Genomic DNA, 15,394 nt, shown 5'->3' with positions numbered 1-15,394 from the left:
ATCCTTGTTCATTCTTCATCGTTCATTCGTCATTGACCATTAATCCTTGTTCATTCTTCATCGTTCATTCTTCATTAATCATTGAACCTTGTTCATTCTTCATCGTTCATTCTTCTTTGATCATTGATCCTTGTTCATTCTTCATTGATCATTGATCCTTGTTCATTCTTCATCGTTCATTCGTCATTGATCATTGATCCTTGTTCATTCTTCATCGTTCATTCTTCATTGATCATTGATCCTTGTTCATTCTTCATTGTTCATTCGTCATTGATCATTGATCCTTGTTCATTCTTCATCGTTCTGTCGTCATTGACCATTACTTCTTGTTCATTCTTCATCGTTCATTCTTCATTGATCATTGATCCTTGTTCATTCTTCATCGTTCATTCTTCTTTGATCATTGATCCTTGTTCATTCTTCATTGATCATTGATCCTTGTTCATTCTTCATCGTTCATTCTTCATTGACCATTGATCCTTGTTCATTCTTCATCGTTCATTCTTCATTGACCATTAATCCTTGTTCATTCTTCATCGATCATTCTTCATTGATCATTGTTCCTTGTTCATTCTTCATCGTTCATTCTTCATTGATCATTGATCCTTGTTCATTCTTCATCGTTCATTCTTCATTGATCATTGATCCTTGTTCATTCTTCATCGTTCATTCGTCATTGATCATTGATCCTTGTTCATTCTTCATCGTTCATTCGTCATTGACCATTACTCCTTGTTCATTCTTCATCGTTCATTCTTCATTGATCATTGATCCTTGTTCATTCTTCATCGTTCATTCGTCATTGATCATTGATCCTTATTCATTCTTCATCGTTCATTTTTCATTTATCATTGATCCTTGTTCATTCTTCATCGTTCATTCTTCATTGATCATTGATCCTTGTTCATTCTTCATCGTTCATTCGTCATTGATCATTGATCCTTGTTCATTCTTCATCGTTCATTCGTCATTGACCATTACTCCTTGTTCATTCTTCATCGTTCATTCTTCATTGATCATTGATCCTTGTTCATTCTTCATCGTTCATTCTTCTTTGATCATTGATCCTTGTTCATTCTTCATTGATCATTGATCCTTGTTCATTCTTCATCGTTCATTCTTCATTGACCATTGATCCTTGTTCATTCTTCATCGTTCATTCTTCATTGACCATTAATCCTTGTTCATTCTTCATCGATCATTCTTCATTGATCATTGTTCCTTGTTCATTCTTCATCGTTCATTCTTCATTGATCATTGATCCTTGTTCATTCTTCATCGTTCATTCTTCATTGATCATTGATCCTTGTTCATTCTTCATCGTTCATTCTTCATTAATCATTGATCCTTGTTCATTCTTCATCGTTCATTCGTCATTGATCATTGATCCTTGTTCATTCTTCATCGTTCATTCGTCATTGACCATTACTCCTTGTTCATTCTTCATCGTTCATTCTTCATTGATCATTGATCCTTGTTCATTCTTCATCGTTCATTCGTCATTGACCATTACTCCTTGTTCATTCTTCATCGTTCATTCTTCATTGATCATTGATCCTTGTTCATTCTTCATCGTTCATTCGTCATTGATCATTGATCCTTATTCATTCTTCATCGTTCATTTTTCATTTATCATTGATCCTTGTTCATTCGTCATCGTTCATTCTTCATTGATCATTGATCCTTGTTCATTCTTCATCGTTCATTCGTCATTGACCATTAATCCTTGTTCATTCTTCATCGTTCATTCTTCATTAATCATTGAACCTTGTTCATTCTTCATCGTTCATTCTTCTTTGATCATTGATCCTTGTTCATTCTTCATTGATCATTGATCCTTGTTCATTCTTCATCGTTCATTCGTCATTGATCATTGATCCTTGTTCATTCTTCATCGTTCATTCTTCATTGATCATTGATCCTTGTTCATTCTTCATTGTTCATTCGTCATTGATCATTGATCCTTGTTCATTCTTCATCGTTCTGTCGTCATTGACCATTACTTCTTGTTCATTCTTCATCGTTCATTCTTCATTGATCATTGATCCTTGTTCATTCTTCATCGTTCATTCTTCTTTGATCATTGATCCTTGTTCATTCTTCATTGATCATTGATCCTTGTTCATTCTTCATCGTTCATTCTTCATTGACCATTGATCCTTGTTCATTCTTCATCGTTCATTCTTCATTGACCATTAATCCTTGTTCATTCTTCATTGATCATTGTTCCTTGTTCATTCTTCATCGTTCATTCTTCATTGATCATTGAACCTTGTTCATTCTTCATCGTTCATTCTTCTTTGATCATTGATCCTTGTTCATTCTTCATTGATCATTGATCCTTGTTCATTCTTCATCGTTCATTCGTCATTGATCATTGATCCTTGTTCATTCTTCATCGTTCATTCGTAATTGATCATTGATCCTTGTTCATTCTTCATCGTTCATTCATCATTGACCATTAATCCTTGTTCATTCTTCATCGTTCATTCTTCATTGATCATTGATCCTTGTTCATTCTTCATCGTTCATTCGTCATTGACCATTAATCCTTGTTCATTCTTCATCGTTCATTCTTCATTGATCATTGATCCTTGTTCATTCTTCATCGTTCATTCTTCTTTGATCATTGATCCTTGTTCATTCTTCATTGATCATTGATCCTTGTTCATTCTTCATCGTTCATTCGTCATTGATCATTGATCCTTGTTCATTCTTCATCGTTCATTCGTCATTGATCATTGATCCTTGTTCATTCTTCATCGTTCATTCGTCATTGACCATTGATCCTTGTTCATTCTTCATTGACCATTACTCCTTGTTCATTCTTCATCGTTCATTCGTCATTGATCATTGATCCTTGTTCATTCTACATTGATCATTGATCCTTGTTCATTCTTCATCGTTCATTCGTCATTGATCATTGATCCTTGTTCATTCTTCATCGTTCATTCGTCATTGACCATTACTCCTTGTTCATTCTTCATCGTTCATTCTTCATTGATCATTGATCCTTGTTCATTCTTCATCGTTCATTCTTCTTTGATCAATGATCCTTGTTCATTCTTCATTGATCATTGACCCTTGTTCATTCTTCATCGTTCATTCGTCATTGATCATTGATCCTTGTTCATTCTTCATCGTTCATTTGTCATTGATCATTGATCCTTGTTCATTCTTCATCGTTCATTCGTCATTGACCATTGATCCTTGTTCATTCTTCATTGATCATTGATCCTTGTTCATTCTTCATCGTTCATTCGTCATTGATCATTGATCCTTGTTCATTCTTCATTGATCATTGATCCTTGTTCATTCTTCATCGTTCATTCGTCATTGATCATTGATCCTTGTTCATTCTTCATCGTTCATTCGTCATTGACCATTACTCCTTGTTCATTCTTCATCGTTCATTCTTCATTGATCATTGATCCTTGTTCATTCTTCATCGTTCATTCGTCATTGATCATTGATCCTTATTCATTCTTCATCGTTCATTTTTCATTTATCATTGACCCTTGTTCATTCTTCATCGTTCATTCTTCATTGATCATTGATCCTTGTTCATTCTTCATCGTTCATTCGTCATTGATCATTGATCCTTGTTCATTCTTCATCGTTCATTCGTCATTGATCATTGATCCTTATTCATTCTTCATCGTTCATTTTTCATTTATCATTGATCCTTGTTCATTCGTCATCGTTCATTCTTCATTGATCATTGATCCTTGTTCATTCTTCATCGTTCATTCGTCATTGACCATTAATCCTTGTTCATTCTTCATCGTTCATTCTTCATTAATCATTGAACCTTGTTCATTCTTCATCGTTCATTCTTCTTTGATCATTGATCCTTGTTCATTCTTCATTGATCATTGATCCTTGTTCATTCTTCATCGTTCATTCGTCATTGATCATTGATCCTTGTTCATTCTTCATCGTTCATTCTTCATTGATCATTGATCCTTGTTCATTCTTCATTGTTCATTCGTCATTGATCATTGATCCTTGTTCATTCTTCATCGTTCTGTCGTCATTGACCATTACTTCTTGTTCATTCTTCATCGTTCATTCTTCATTGATCATTGATCCTTGTTCATTCTTCATCGTTCATTCTTCTTTGATCATTGATCCTTGTTCATTCTTCATTGATCATTGATCCTTGTTCATTCTTCATCGTTCATTCTTCATTGACCATTGATCCTTGTTCATTCTTCATCGTTCATTCTTCATTGACCATTAATCCTTGTTCATTCTTCATCGATCATTCTTCATTGATCATTGTTCCTTGTTCATTCTTCATCGTTCATTCTTCATTGATCATTGATCCTTGTTCATTCTTCATCGTTCATTCTTCATTGATCATTGATCCTTGTTCATTCTTCATCGTTCATTCGTCATTGATCATTGATCCTTGTTCATTCTTCATCGTTCATTCGTCATTGACCATTACTCCTTGTTCATTCTTCATCGTTCATTCTTCATTGATCATTGATCCTTGTTCATTCTTCATCGTTCATTCGTCATTGATCATTGATCCTTATTCATTCTTCATCGTTCATTTTTCATTTATCATTGATCCTTGTTCATTCTTCATCGTTCATTCTTCATTGATCATTGATCCTTGTTCATTCTTCATCGTTCATTCGTCATTGATCATTGATCCTTGTTCATTCTTCATCGTTCATTCGTCATTGACCATTACTCCTTGTTCATTCTTCATCGTTCATTCTTCATTGATCATTGATCCTTGTTCATTCTTCATCGTTCATTCTTCTTTGATCATTGATCCTTGTTCATTCTTCATTGATCATTGATCCTTGTTCATTCTTCATCGTTCATTCTTCATTGACCATTGATCCTTGTTCATTCTTCATCGTTCATTCTTCATTGACCATTAATCCTTGTTCATTCTTCATCGATCATTCTTCATTGATCATTGTTCCTTGTTCATTCTTCATCGTTCATTCTTCATTGATCATTGATCCTTGTTCATTCTTCATCGTTCATTCTTCATTGATCATTGATCCTTGTTCATTCTTCATCGTTCATTCTTCATTAATCATTGATCCTTGTTCATTCTTCATCGTTCATTCGTCATTGATCATTGATCCTTGTTCATTCTTCATCGTTCATTCGTCATTGACCATTACTCCTTGTTCATTCTTCATCGTTCATTCTTCATTGATCATTGATCCTTGTTCATTCTTCATCGTTCATTCGTCATTGACCATTACTCCTTGTTCATTCTTCATCGTTCATTCTTCATTGATCATTGATCCTTGTTCATTCTTCATCGTTCATTCGTCATTGATCATTGATCCTTATTCATTCTTCATCGTTCATTTTTCATTTATCATTGATCCTTGTTCATTCGTCATCGTTCATTCTTCATTGATCATTGATCCTTGTTCATTCTTCATCGTTCATTCGTCATTGACCATTAATCCTTGTTCATTCTTCATCGTTCATTCTTCATTAATCATTGAACCTTGTTCATTCTTCATCGTTCATTCTTCTTTGATCATTGATCCTTGTTCATTCTTCATTGATCATTGATCCTTGTTCATTCTTCATCGTTCATTCGTCATTGATCATTGATCCTTGTTCATTCTTCATCGTTCATTCTTCATTGATCATTGATCCTTGTTCATTCTTCATTGTTCATTCGTCATTGATCATTGATCCTTGTTCATTCTTCATCGTTCTGTCGTCATTGACCATTACTTCTTGTTCATTCTTCATCGTTCATTCTTCATTGATCATTGATCCTTGTTCATTCTTCATCGTTCATTCTTCTTTGATCATTGATCCTTGTTCATTCTTCATTGATCATTGATCCTTGTTCATTCTTCATCGTTCATTCTTCATTGACCATTGATCCTTGTTCATTCTTCATCGTTCATTCTTCATTGACCATTAATCCTTGTTCATTCTTCATTGATCATTGTTCCTTGTTCATTCTTCATCGTTCATTCTTCATTGATCATTGAACCTTGTTCATTCTTCATCGTTCATTCTTCTTTGATCATTGATCCTTGTTCATTCTTCATTGATCATTGATCCTTGTTCATTCTTCATCGTTCATTCGTCATTGATCATTGATCCTTGTTCATTCTTCATCGTTCATTCGTAATTGATCATTGATCCTTGTTCATTCTTCATCGTTCATTCATCATTGACCATTAATCCTTGTTCATTCTTCATCGTTCATTCTTCATTGATCATTGATCCTTGTTCATTCTTCATCGTTCATTCGTCATTGACCATTAATCCTTGTTCATTCTTCATCGTTCATTCTTCATTGATCATTGATCCTTGTTCATTCTTCATCGTTCATTCTTCTTTGATCATTGATCCTTGTTCATTCTTCATTGATCATTGATCCTTGTTCATTCTTCATCGTTCATTCGTCATTGATCATTGATCCTTGTTCATTCTTCATCGTTCATTCGTCATTGATCATAGATCCTTGTTCATTCTTCATCGTTCATTCGTCATTGACCATTAATCCTTGTTCATTCTTCATCGTTCATTCTTCATTGATCATTGATCCTTGTTCATTCTTCATCGTTCATTCGTCATTGACCATTGATCCTTGTTCATTCTTCATTGATCATTGATGCTTGTTCATTCTTCATCGTTCATTCGTCATTGATCATTGATCCTTGTTCATTCTTCATTGATCATTGATCCTTGTTCATTCTTCATCGTTCATTTGTCAATGACCATTAATCCTTGTTCATTCTTCATCGTTCATTCTTCATTGATCCTTGTTCATTCTTCATCGTTCATTTTTCATTACTTCTTGTTCATTCTTCATCGTTCATTTTTCATTGATCATTGATCCTTGTTCATTCTTCATCGTTCATTCGTCATTGACCATTACTCCTTGTTCATTCTTCATCGTTCATTCTTCATTGATCATTGATCCTTGTTCATTCTTCATCGTTCATTCGTCATTGACCATTGATCCTTGTTCATTCTTCATTGATCATTGATGCTTGTTCATTCTTCATCGTTCATTCGTCATTGATCATTGATCCTTGTTCATTTTTCATTGATCATTGATCCTTGTTCATTCTTCATCGTTCATTCGTCATTGATCATTGATCCTTGTTCATTCTTCATCGTTCATTCGTCATTGACCATTACTCCTTGTTCATTCTTCATCGTTCATTCTTCATTGATCATTGATCCTTGTTCATTCTTCATCGTTCATTCGTCATTGATCATTGATCCTTGTTCATTCTTCATCGTTCATTCGTCATTGATCATTGATCCTTGTTCATTCTTCATCGTTCATTCGTCATTGATCATTGATCCTTGTTCATTCTTCATCGTTCATTTGTCAATGACCATTAATCCTTGTTCATTCTTCATCGTTCATTCTTCATTGATCCTTGTTCATTCTTCATCGTTCATTCTTCATTACTTCTTGTTCATTCTTCATCGTTCATTTTTCATTGATCATTGATCCTTGTTCATTCTTCATCGTTCATTCGTCATTGACCATTACTCCTTGTTCATTCTTCATCGTTCATTCTTCATTGATCATTGATCCTTGTTCATTCTTCATCGTTCATTCTTCTTTGATCATTGATCCTTGTTCATTCTTCATTGATCATTTATCCTTGTTCATTCTTCATCGTTCATTCGTCATTGATCATTGATCCTTGTTCATTCTTCATCGTTCATTCGTCATTGATCATTGATCCTTGTTCATTCTTCATCGTTCATTCGTCATTGACCATTGATCCTTGTTCATTCTTCATTGACCATTACTCCTTGTTCATTCTTCATCGTTCATTCGTCATTGATCATTGATCCTTGTTCATTCTACATTGATCATTGATCCTTGTTCATTCTTCATCGTTCATTCGTCATTGATCATTGATCCTTGTTCATTCTTCATCGTTCATTCGTCATTGACCATTACTCCTTGTTCATTCTTCATCGTTCATTCTTCATTGATCATTGATCCTTGTTCATTCTTCATCGTTCATTCTTCTTTGATCAATGATCCTTGTTCATTCTTCATTGATCATTGACCCTTGTTCATTCTTCATCGTTCATTCGTCATTGATCATTGATCCTTGTTCATTCTTCATCGTTCATTTGTCATTGATCATTGATCCTTGTTCATTCTTCATCGTTCATTCGTCATTGACCATTGATCCTTGTTCATTCTTCATTGATCATTGATCCTTGTTCATTCTTCATCGTTCATTCGTCATTGATCATTGATCCTTGTTCATTCTTCATTGATCATTGATCCTTGTTCATTCTTCATCGTTCATTCGTCATTGATCATTGATCCTTGTTCATTCTTCATCGTTCATTCGTCATTGACCATTACTCCTTGTTCATTCTTCATCGTTCATTCTTCATTGATCATTGATCCTTGTTCATTCTTCATCGTTCATTCTTCTTTGATCATTGATCCTTGTTCATTCTTCATTGATCATTGATCCTTGTTCATTCTTCATCGTTCATTCTTCATTGACCATTGATCCTTGTTCATTCTTCATCGTTCATTCTTCATTGACCATTAATCCTTGTTCATTCTTCATCGATCATTCTTCATTGATCATTGTTCCTTGTTCATTCTTCATCGTTCATTCTTCATTGATCATTGATCCTTGTTCATTCTTCATCGTTCATTCTTCATTGATCATTGATCCTTGTTCATTCTTCATCGTTCATTCGTCATTGACCATTACTCCTTGTTCATTCTTCATCGTTCATTCGTCATTGATCATTGATCCTTGTTCATTCTTCATTGATCATTGATCCTTGTTCATTCTTCATCGTTCATTCGTCATTGATCATTGATCCTTGTTCATTCTTCATCGTTCATTCGTCATTGACCATTACTCCTTGTTCATTCTTCATCGTTCATTCTTCATTGATCATTGATCCTTGTTCATTCTTCATCGTTCATTCTTCTTTGATCATTGATCCTTGTTCATTCTTCATTGATCATTGATCCTTGTTCATTCTTCATCATTCATTCTTCATTGACCATTGATCCTTGTTCATTCTTCATCGTTCATTCTTCATTGACCATTAATCCTTGTTCATTCTTCATCGATCATTCTTCATTGATCATTGTTCCTTGTTCATTCTTCATCGTTCATTCTTCATTGATCATTGATCCATGTTCATTCTTCATCGTTCATTCTTCATTGATCATTGATCCTTGTTCATTCTTCATCGTTCATTCGTCATTGATCATTGATCCTTGTTCATTCTTCATCGTTCATTCGTCATTGACCATTACTCCTTGTTCATTCTTCATCGTTCATTCTTCATTGATCATTGATCCTTGTTCATTCTTCATCGTTCATTCGTCATTGATCATTGATCCTTGTTCATTCTTCATCGTTCATTCGTCATTGATCATTGATCCTTGTTCATTCTTCATCGTTCATTCGTCATTGATCATTGATCCTTGTTCATTCTTCATCGTTCATTTGTCAATGACCATTAATCCTTGTTCATTCTTCATCGTTCATTCTTCATTGATCCTTGTTCATTCTTCATCGTTCATTCGTCATTGACCATTAATCCTTGTTCATTGATCCTTGTTCATTCTTCATTGATCATTGATCCTTGTTCATTCTTCATCGTTCATTCGTCATTGATCATTGATCCTTGTTCATTCTTCATCGTTCATTCGTCATTGACCATTACTCCTTGTTCATTCTTCATCGTTCATTCTTCATTGATCATTGATCCTTGTTCATTCTTCATCGTTCATTCGTCATTGACCATTACTCCTTGTTCATTCTTCATCGTTCATTCGTCATTGATCATTGATCCTTGTTCATTCTTCATTGATCATTGATCCTTGTTCATTCTTCATCGTTCATTCGTCATTGATCATTGATCCTTGTTCATTCTTCATCGTTCATTCGTCATTGACCATTACTCCTTGTTCATTCTTCATCGTTCATTCTTCATTGATCATTGATCCTTGTTCATTCTTCATCGTTCATTCTTCTTTGATCATTGATCCTTGTTCATTCTTCATTGATCATTGATCCTTGTTCATTCTTCATCGTTCATTCTTCATTGACCATTGATCCTTGTTCATTCTTCATCGTTCATTCTTCATTGACCATTAATCCTTGTTCATTCTTCATCGATCATTCTTCATTGATCATTGTTCCTTGTTCATTCTTCATCGTTCATTCTTCATTGATCATTGATCCTTGTTCATTCTTCATCGTTCATTCTTCATTGATCATTGATCCTTGTTCATTCTTCATCGTTCATTCGTCATTGATCATTGATCCTTGTTCATTCTTCATCGTTCATTCGTCATTGACCATTACTCCTTGTTCATTCTTCATCGTTCATTCGTCATTGACCATTGATCCTTGTTCATTCTTCATTGATCATTGATGCTTGTTCATTCTTCATCGTTCATTCGTCATTGATCATTGATCCTTGTTCATTTTTCATTGATCATTGATCCTTGTTCATTCTTCATCGTTCATTCGTCATTGATCATTGATCCTTGTTCATTCTTCATCGTTCATTCGTCATTGACCATTACTCCTTGTTCATTCTTCATCGTTCATTCTTCATTGATCATTGATCCTTGTTCATTCTTCATCGTTCATTCGTCATTGATCATTGATCCTTGTTCATTCTTCATCGTTCATTCGTCATTGATCATTGATCCTTGTTCATTCTTCATCGTTCATTCGTCATTGATCATTGATCCTTGTTCATTCTTCATCGTTCATTTGTCAATGACCATTAATCCTTGTTCATTCTTCATCGTTCATTCTTCATTGATCCTTGTTCATTCTTCATCGTTCATTCTTCATTACTTCTTGTTCATTCTTCATCGTTCATTTTTCATTGATCATTGATCCTTGTTCATTCTTCATCGTTCATTCGTCATTGACCATTACTCCTTGTTCATTCTTCATCGTTCATTCTTCATTGATCATTGATCCTTGTTCATTCTTCATCGTTCATTCTTCTTTGATCATTGATCCTTGTTCATTCTTCATTGATCATTTATCCTTGTTCATTCTTCATCGTTCATTCGTCATTGATCATTGATCCTTGTTCATTCTTCATCGTTCATTCGTCATTGATCATTGATCCTTGTTCATTCTTCATCGTTCATTCGTCATTGACCATTGATCCTTGTTCATTCTTCATTGACCATTACTCCTTGTTCATTCTTCATCGTTCATTCGTCATTGATCATTGATCCTTGTTCATTCTACATTGATCATTGATCCTTGTTCATTCTTCATCGTTCATTCGTCATTGATCATTGATCCTTGTTCATTCTTCATCGTTCATTCGTCATTGACCATTACTCCTTGTTCATTCTTCATCGTTCATTCTTCATTGATCATTGATCCTTGTTCATTCTTCATCGTTCATTCTTCTTTGATCAATGATCCTTGTTCATTCTTCATTGATCATTGACCCTTGTTCATTCTTCATCGTTCATTCGTCATTGATCATTGATCCTTGTTCATTCTTCATCGTTCATTTGTCATTGATCATTGATCCTTGTTCATTCTTCATCGTTCATTCGTCATTGACCATTGATCCTTGTTCATTCTTCATTGATCATTGATCCTTGTTCATTCTTCATCGTTCATTCGTCATTGATCATTGATCCTTGTTCATTCTTCATTGATCATTGATCCTTGTTCATTCTTCATCGTTCATTCGTCATTGATCATTGATCCTTGTTCATTCTTCATCGTTCATTCGTCATTGACCATTACTCCTTGTTCATTCTTCATCGTTCATTCTTCATTGATCATTGATCCTTGTTCATTCTTCATCGTTCATTCTTCTTTGATCATTGATCCTTGTTCATTCTTCATTGATCATTGATCCTTGTTCATTCTTCATCGTTCATTCTTCATTGACCATTGATCCTTGTTCATTCTTCATCGTTCATTCTTCATTGACCATTAATCCTTGTTCATTCTTCATCGATCATTCTTCATTGATCATTGTTCCTTGTTCATTCTTCATCGTTCATTCTTCATTGATCATTGATCCTTGTTCATTCTTCATCGTTCATTCTTCATTGATCATTGATCCTTGTTCATTCTTCATCGTTCATTCGTCATTGACCATTACTCCTTGTTCATTCTTCATCGTTCATTCGTCATTGATCATTGATCCTTGTTCATTCTTCATTGATCATTGATCCTTGTTCATTCTTCATCGTTCATTCGTCATTGATCATTGATCCTTGTTCATTCTTCATCGTTCATTCGTCATTGACCATTACTCCTTGTTCATTCTTCATCGTTCATTCTTCATTGATCATTGATCCTTGTTCATTCTTCATCGTTCATTCTTCTTTGATCATTGATCCTTGTTCATTCTTCATCGTTCATTTGTCAATGACCATTAATCCTTGTTCATTCTTCATCGTTCATTCTTCATTGATCCTTGTTCATTCTTCATCGTTCATTCGTCATTGACCATTAATCCTTGTTCATTGATCCTTGTTCATTCTTCATTGATCATTGATCCTTGTTCATTCTTCATCGTTCATTCGTCATTGATCATTGATCCTTGTTCATTCTTCATCGTTCATTCGTCATTGACCATTACTCCTTGTTCATTCTTCATCGTTCATTCTTCATTGATCATTGATCCTTGTTCATTCTTCATCGTTCATTCGTCATTGACCATTACTCCTTGTTCATTCTTCATCGTTCATTCGTCATTGATCATTGATCCTTGTTCATTCTTCATTGATCATTGATCCTTGTTCATTCTTCATCGTTCATTCGTCATTGATCATTGATCCTTGTTCATTCTTCATCGTTCATTCGTCATTGACCATTACTCCTTGTTCATTCTTCATCGTTCATTCTTCATTGATCATTGATCCTTGTTCATTCTTCATCGTTCATTCTTCTTTGATCATTGATCCTTGTTCATTCTTCATTGATCATTGATCCTTGTTCATTCTTCATCGTTCATTCTTCATTGACCATTGATCCTTGTTCATTCTTCATCGTTCATTCTTCATTGACCATTAATCCTTGTTCATTCTTCATCGATCATTCTTCATTGATCATTGTTCCTTGTTCATTCTTCATCGTTCATTCTTCATTGATCATTGATCCTTGTTCATTCTTCATCGTTCATTCTTCATTGATCATTGATCCTTGTTCATTCTTCATCGTTCATTCGTCATTGATCATTGATCCTTGTTCATTCTTCATCGTTCATTCGTCATTGACCATTACTCCTTGTTCATTCTTCATCGTTCATTCGTCATTGACCATTGATCCTTGTTCATTCTTCATTGATCATTGATGCTTGTTCATTCTTCATCGTTCATTCGTCATTGATCATTGATCCTTGTTCATTTTTCATTGATCATTGATCCTTGTTCATTCTTCATCGTTCATTCGTCATTGATCATTGATCCTTGTTCATTCTTCATCGTTCATTCGTCATTGACCATTACTCCTTGTTCATTCTTCATCGTTCATTCTTCATTGATCATTGATCCTTGTTCATTCTTCATCGTTCATTCGTCATTGATCATTGATCCTTGTTCATTCTTCATCGTTCATTCGTCATTGATCATTGATCCTTGTTCATTCTTCATCGTTCATTCGTCATTGATCATTGATCCTTGTTCATTCTTCATCGTTCATTTGTCAATGACCATTAATCCTTGTTCATTCTTCATCGTTCATTCTTCATTGATCCTTGTTCATTCTTCATCGTTCATTCTTCATTACTTCTTGTTCATTCTTCATCGTTCATTTTTCATTGATCATTGATCCTTGTTCATTCTTCATCGTTCATTCGTCATTGACCATTACTCCTTGTTCATTCTTCATCGTTCATTCTTCATTGATCATTGATCCTTGTTCATTCTTCATCGTTCATTCTTCTTTGATCATTGATCCTTGTTCATTCTTCATTGATCATTTATCCTTGTTCATTCTTCATCGTTCATTCGTCATTGATCATTGATCCTTGTTCATTCTTCATCGTTCATTCGTCATTGATCATTGATCCTTGTTCATTCTTCATCGTTCATTCGTCATTGACCATTGATCCTTGTTCATTCTTCATTGACCATTACTCCTTGTTCATTCTTCATCGTTCATTCGTCATTGATCATTGATCCTTGTTCATTCTACATTGATCATTGATCCTTGTTCATTCTTCATCGTTCATTCGTCATTGATCATTGATCCTTGTTCATTCTTCATCGTTCATTCGTCATTGACCATTACTCCTTGTTCATTCTTCATCGTTCATTCTTCATTGATCATTGATCCTTGTTCATTCTTCATCGTTCATTCTTCTTTGATCAATGATCCTTGTTCATTCTTCATTGATCATTGACCCTTGTTCATTCTTCATCGTTCATTCGTCATTGATCATTGATCCTTGTTCATTCTTCATCGTTCATTTGTCATTGATCATTGATCCTTGTTCATTCTTCATCGTTCATTCGTCATTGACCATTGATCCTTGTTCATTCTTCATTGATCATTGATCCTTGTTCATTCTTCATCGTTCATTCGTCATTGATCATTGATCCTTGTTCATTCTTCATTGATCATTGATCCTTGTTCATTCTTCATCGTTCATTCGTCATTGATCATTGATCCTTGTTCATTCTTCATCGTTCATTCGTCATTGACCATTACTCCTTGTTCATTCTTCATCGTTCATTCTTCATTGATCATTGATCCTTGTTCATTCTTCATCGTTCATTCTTCTTTGATCATTGATCCTTGTTCATTCTTCATTGATCATTGATCCTTGTTCATTCTTCATCGTTCATTCTTCATTGACCATTGATCCTTGTTCATTCTTCATCGTTCATTCTTCATTGACCATTAATCCTTGTTCATTCTTCATCGATCATTCTTCATTGATCATTGTTCCTTGTTCATTCTTCATCGTTCATTCTTCATTGATCATTGATCCTTGTTCATTCTTCATCGTTCATTCTTCATTGATCATTGATCCTTGTTCATTCTTCATCGTTCATTCGTCATTGACCATTACTCCTTGTTCATTCTTCATCGTTCATTCGTCATTGATCATTGATCCTTGTTCATTCTTCATTGATCATTGATCCTTGTTCATTCTTCATCGTTCATTCGTCATTGATCATTGATCCTTGTTCATTCTTCATCGTTCATTCGTCATTGACCATTACTCCTTGTTCATTCTTCATCGTTCATTCTTCATTGATCATTGATCCTTGTTCATTCTTCATCGTTCATTCTTCTTTGATCATTGATCCTTGTTCATTCTTCATTGATCATTGATCCTTGTTCATTCTTCATCATTCATTCTTCATTGACCATTGATCCTTGTTCATTCTTCATCGTTCATTCTTCATTGA

Source organism: Amaranthus tricolor, chromosome 5 (genome assembly GCF_026212465.1).
Source record: "Amaranthus tricolor cultivar Red isolate AtriRed21 chromosome 5, ASM2621246v1, whole genome shotgun sequence".
Lineage (NCBI taxonomy): Eukaryota > Viridiplantae > Streptophyta > Magnoliopsida > Caryophyllales > Amaranthaceae > Amaranthus > Amaranthus tricolor.
This window is presented reverse-complemented; position numbering follows the sequence as displayed.